The following is a 6,682-nucleotide window of genomic DNA, read 5'->3' as shown; positions in this document are numbered from 1 at the left end:
GTCTTGGTTAGGTTAGACCATTTGACTTCGGTGTAGGAGATCCTGGCTTTGAGTCCTCAGTCAGACTATGAAATAAATGAAAGAACCTTTCTTTCCGGCACCTTCTCAGTTAAGTTTTCATTCCTGTGACTCGGGAGCGCGTTCGGCCGTCAGCTAATGATTTATTATCATAATATGCAATGACGAAACTACATGATAGGTATATTATTTGCGACAGGTGGTTTCTTTGCTTGGTCCCATAAAAACTGTCACTTTGTAGGTAATTTAATTTTAATAACTCACTGCAATACTTACAAACTCTCTTCTATTTACAGTTTTTTTTTCAGATAAAGGTACCTACTTAAAAAATAACTACTCCTTCTGAGCTCACAACATTACACAGCACTGCAACCAACCCTGCCACGCCAATGATCCTAAACCCGACAATTGCTAATAATTAATCATGTTAATTATAGTATAATTAAATGTATACCTGGGTCCAGTTAGGTAGGTATTATTTCGAGAAAGAGGTAAACCGCCAAATCCAACTCGACTGGGCAGCGTTCGGAAAACTCAGCGACATCTTTTCGTCAAAAATTCTACAGCGCTTGAAGACGAAAGTCTTTGAACAGTGCGTGGTCGCCATTGATGATCTATGACCTGAGCCAGAGAAACCCTGCCGGCGATAGAGCTCTGCTTGGAGTTTCTCTGCGTCATCGAATCAGAAATGAGGACATCCGCAGAAGGACCAAAGTAACCGATATAGCTCACCGAGTCATGAAGTTGAAGTGGCAATTGGCAGGGCACATACTTCGGGTCCCAACTGTGGGACGCTGGAATGACGACCCCGCACTGGAAAATGCCCACTAGGTGGACCAAGGACATTGTGTCACAAGGAACTCAAGTCCATATACAAGAGGCAGTCCAGCAGTGATTGATATTATGGATGATTATGATGATAAATCATGAATATATTAATGTTTTTAAATATTTTATCATAACTGCTTTTTCGATGTAATAAATTAACAGTATTGGATCAGTGGCCTATGACTCATAAACATTGGCATAGCATTGATGACATCAGAATGATTTTTGCAGGTATTGACATAATTATAGTTTTGAGGTCACTGTGAGGCTAATATGTGAATGACACGCAAAATACCATTAGTATACGTAACGTACCTAACTATTTATAATGGACCTATAAATAACATGTTATAACGTATTCATAACGACTAATTTTTGTAATCATTATTTTTAGTTTCCCACTGACTTCACATCATCAGTTGATGTCAAACGCAAATTATTATGTTAAGGTTAAATAGGTACATATATACTTTAATGTAATCTACTATATAAAAATAAGTCGGGTTTTCCGTCCTGATGCTATTAACTTCAGAACGCACGAACCGATTTCCACGGTTTTGCATTCGTTGGAAAGGTCTCGGGCTCCGTGAGGTTTATAGCAAAGAAAAATCAGGAAAAAATTCAACAGAAAAGCGGGAAAATCTTTTTTCACATACAGCACCATCTCTGATACATACCATGTACTACAAACCAATATTGTAGGGGTAGGGTAGGGGTAGAGTAGGGGTAGGGTAGGGGTAAGGTAGGGGTAGGGTAGGGGTAGGGTAGGGGTAGGGTAGGGGAGGGTAAGGGTAGGGAAGGCTTAGGGTAGGGGTAGTTGAAAGTTTACATCGAGTTTCATCGAGACGAAGTCGCGGGCGTCCGCTAATGCAATCTAATTTTATTTATTCTGGAGTCGATCTGCAATTTGCATTTACCACTCAGCAAAATGACTATTTACTTCCAGAATGTTCGAAAGGCCTAAATATGCGGCATCTGACCGTAAAGAAACCGCAACTAAAATATGATTTACAACTGACTTCAAACAAGGAGTATCTGGCTTCAATGTTGCTTTTATTGTGTTTGGCGATATTATCAAAAACTGCTGATTCGATTTTAAAGAGTTTCTAACTATTAGAATCAGATTATATTTCAGGAAAAGTTCTATCTAATCAGGTGTGTATAAATTGAAGGTTCTTTTTTCGATGAAAAAAATAAATACGATTATTTGTATTGAAATGATGATTGTGCTTATATTTAAATCAATTACTTAAACTTCAACTTGGCAGGGATATGAGGAGCTATTTGTTTGCAACCTTGGCCCACTCACTAAATATATTCTATTGTCAGAACGCGTGTAGGTTTGTTTGGGAGAGCATATATGATGAAGTGATGTGTGTTGTAGAAAAATAATAATACCTACTTATTTAAGCCGCTATATATTAATAAATTGCTTTCATTTTATTAATTTCTTTCACGAAAATCCCCCGCTAATACATTATGTCCATGCTTACATTTTTTGTATATTGGTAAATTAAGTGAATGTTAGAGATTAGAGATTTTCACAACCTTACACAGTATATGTAAATGATCCGTGATAGCCCAGTGGATATGACCTCTACCTCCGATTCCGGAAAGTGTGTGTGCATTTTAAGAAACTAAATATCACGTGTCTCAAACGGTGAAGAAAAACATCGTGAGGAAACCTGCATGCCAGAGAATTTTCTTAATTCTCTGAGTGTGTTAAGTCTGCCAATCCGCATTGGGACTATTGACCTAACTTCTCTCATTCTGAGAGGAGACTCGAGCTCAGCAATGATGAATGAGTGTTTTAGGTTTTAGGGCAGTGCATTTTCCATCTATGAAGTGCACACCACTGAGTGTTACTCTGTATCATTCGTGTTAATCGTATCTTACGAGACGATAGCGTGTCCACGCACGCGTCTCATCGAGATATAATATAATAGCACGCTAGTGAAAGTATTCGTGAAACCGCAAATTGGGCTACACACGAGCCATAGACTCTCTTCAAAACTTGTATGTCCACTACTCGGTACGTCTGACACCTTTACTTTCAAGATGATTGAGTTGCTGTGAATGGTCAACGTTTTTTGTTAGCCTTTGACTGTGAACTCGCCTGCAGGCCTAAAGGTGCTGATAGACTTGAGCGTTCACTTGTAATGAGCATTCGTACGAATGTTACATCACAGAAAAATACGAGAACATTTTAGCGAGCATTCTATCGAGCGTTCTGGCGAGCATTCTAGCGAGCAGATTTCCTCGGAATGGAAACTTCGAATAGAGCGTTCACTATAATTCTCAAGATGTTCGTAGCAATATTTGGCTCTATGCTTGGCTCGGCTCGTTGTTCAGTTCGATAAATATAAAGACGGTGAATGCTCAAGTCTATCAGCACCTTAAGATGCACGCCATATATGGTAAAGACAACATAACAAATTGTCAACCAATCGCGATTGACAAAACTCCAACAGAGAACTGCTACTTCTGCGGAGAGGAAGACACCCCAAGACATGCCATTCTTGAGTGTCCGGCTGGCGCGGATCTGAGATTGGTGGCACAGGGAACGCACAGCGCCGTAAACTCTCAAAATTTGATAACGCGTATGCTGAACAGCGAAGAAGAGTGGCACGCATACGCACAAATGATAAGAGAGACAATGAGGAGAAGAGAGACTAGAGAAAAAGATGAGAAGAGGAAAAGAGAAAATTCGTAAGAGGGGACATGAAGTAATGCATTGCGGTCCCGTGCCACCCTTGGAGTACAGAGGAGGTTATTTTAGTCCGTGCAAGTCGGACATGCCCTGTCGACAGGTAGGAGTCCGCAGGGATTTTTTCCTCCTCCAGGAAAAAAAAAATTGTCAACCAAATAGTCTATCTCTTTTGTTGCGATATGAAAAAAGAGATATAGCGCTATTTCCGGGTCGACTATTTTTCTTTTTACGATACAAAATGTTGTAGCGCGCATCATTGGCCTACTGATGATCTTAAATGGAAGCAGACTTACTTGTAAAATCTGTATCTAATATATAAAGCTGAAGAGTTTGTTTGATTGAACGCGCTAATCTCAGGAACTACTGGTCCGATTTGAAAAATTCTTTCAGTGTTAGATAGCCCATTTATCGAGGAAGGTTATAGACTATATATTATCCCCACACTCTTACGAGAACGGGAACCACGCGGGTGAAGCCGCGCAGCGTCAGCTAGTGTATTATAAAGATGAAAGATTGATGATTTTATGTTTAATGAATAATATGAATAGGATTTGAAAAATTCTTTCACTGTTGGGAAGCCTCACTATTCCCAAGTGCTGAGTGAATTCAACCACCATTTATCAAATTTCTTATTCCAAAAAGAAATATTTTTTGACTGGTGTACCTAATTAGTACGAGAATGAATCACAAGAGTTCGGTAAGGTATAATAACTATTGTGTTTGTTATTCACTTTCCGCTGCCAGGAAGCGGTAACCGGCCGAATATGGTCGGCCCGTTATTTCGCAACTGCGCTTAGCTACTGGAATATTGTCTTTTTCATTCAAATAATGTTCGTATTATTAACTGTACCCTGAGATTGGCTTAGGGTGGATCCCATTCCAAGAACATGTATACACAATACACATACTATATACCTACCTACACTTCCGAGTATAGGTACTAGTGTGAATTTTTCACCCATTTTGGTGTTGTAGAATGGTAACTAACTATATTCTATGGTCAAAGAAAACGTTATAAAAAAACGCAAGCTAAGTTTTCTCACTACTTCAAACGTACTAAAATATCAGAGATACAATATCTGCAGGATCAATTAAGTTTATCTATCCAACTTATACCTTAATTAACTTATATGTTACCTACTTATGTTTTGAAAGACGACCATACCGTCATCCGACCGACCGAAAGACCGAAACACAGTAATGCTGTCTGGCAGAACTGGCATGGTTGTACTTCCCCGGTTAAGCTCTTTCACGAAGAGCTCTACTGTTTTAACTGCTTGACTTTCGCATCTATTGATGTCTATTTACACAAAGATTTCTCTCTGTTCAAAGAGAAGCGCGTATGACGTAAAGCTAATAAGGCAAAGGTAATAGCACACATACCGTCTCCGAAAGAGATCGTTACCGTATCGCCTCGCCGTCAACCAGGTGTCGACTCTGCTGCGGCTAGGCGTCGCCGTGCTTACGGCTCGCCGACCATTCGCTGACCATATATATCATATATAGGTTGACTACGAGACGATACGTGGGAGGGGTGGGAGGGGCAAGCGTGCCCTTAGGGACGTGTTCGGTTACAGAGAGACTTAAGCACGTGGACGGCGAACCGTCAGCTTGTGTGACGACCTCTCTTCTCTGGCGCAATTGGTAGTGCTGTGGTTCCCAACATAGTGGTCTTTGGTTCGATTTCCAGCTCGGCTCAATTTAGGATTTCATAATTTCTACATTGGTTCGAGTCTGGTCTAGTGGTAGGCTACGGCCGTGACTAGTTCCCATCCAGCCAGCAAAGACGTACCGCCAAGCGATTCCAGTGCAATGCGGTGTAGAAACCGTCAGAGTTATGGGTAGAATAAACTTAAAGCGGAAATAATTCCGCTTCCATCTTTGACTGCTTTGTTACTTAACATCAGGTGAGATCCAAGTCAAGGGCTAACTTGTCATTGAATAAAAAAAAATGTCCTAAGGCAAGGTGATGACGTTACGATTTCGATTAGTATGAAACTCCTCACTGCTAATGTAGTTTCATACAAAGAATACTGGACGGCTCGAGTTGCTAATGTTCCGGTTCCTTTCCAAATTGATATGTGTGCTGTGACCTTTAATTAGTTGTGTGAGCTTATGGAGGCATCACTCGAGGTCGTATGCAGTAATACATTATAATAAATTAAGATTTAAATTATTAACTCATCGATTCATTAACTTACCTGATAATATATGAAGCCTAATTTGAAACAGTTATTTATTGTTAATGAAAAACTTTAATTAGTTTATTTTTTTAAGTTTAAACTTCCTTAATTATGATTTTAATGTATGTACAGATTAGCAGACGCATTAGTTTTAGTTTTTTCCACTGTTTTCTTTCCTATCTCAACTTTAAAGACATCTTTTCTTAAGTGCTAAGCTTCTGATTAAAAAAGTGTAAGCAAATTGTCATGGTGTTAACCTCAGTATTATGAGCTAGATATGGGTTCGGGTTTAAGTCCTAGGCCAGGCTTTGAAATACTGAGTTTTTTTTATAATTTTTTTTTTAAATAAAACTTCTCAGCCAAGAGTTGGGGATTTGGCGTTGGCCAACCCACATTGGCGCAGTGTGATGAGTGGATCAAAGCTCCATATCAATTCTCGTATAAGAATTCCCTATTTATAGGAACCTTTAACCAAGAAGGCGTAGCCTGGACCGTTAAAAATAGGCTGATGATGATGGTGAATGATAAATAATGAAAAAACATATATTTATTATTATTTAAGTCATATAAACCAAGCAAAAAGAGCAGTGATAGCCCAATAGATATATAGAACATGACCTCTCCCTTCGATTCTGAGGGCGTAAGTTCGAATCCGGTCCGGGGCAACTTCCACTTATGTGCATTTTAAGAAATTAAATATTACGTATCTCAAACAGCGAATGAAAACATGGTGAGGAAAACCTACATACCTGAGAATTTTCTTAATTTTCTATGTGTGTGATGTTTGCCAATTGGGACATTCTGATAGGAGACTCGTGCTCCACAGTGAGTCTAATATGAGTTGTTAATGATGATACCAAATACATGTTAAGTTAAAAGGGCCGTCACCCACCACCGCCGCGCGTCGAGTGGGCGACTCGCAGGTGTACCAGTAACCACAAAT

The sequence above is a fragment of the Bicyclus anynana genome, chromosome 1 (assembly GCF_947172395.1).
Source record: "Bicyclus anynana chromosome 1, ilBicAnyn1.1, whole genome shotgun sequence".
Taxonomy (NCBI): Eukaryota; Metazoa; Arthropoda; class Insecta; order Lepidoptera; family Nymphalidae; genus Bicyclus; species Bicyclus anynana.
Note: the sequence above shows the minus strand (reverse complement) of the source record.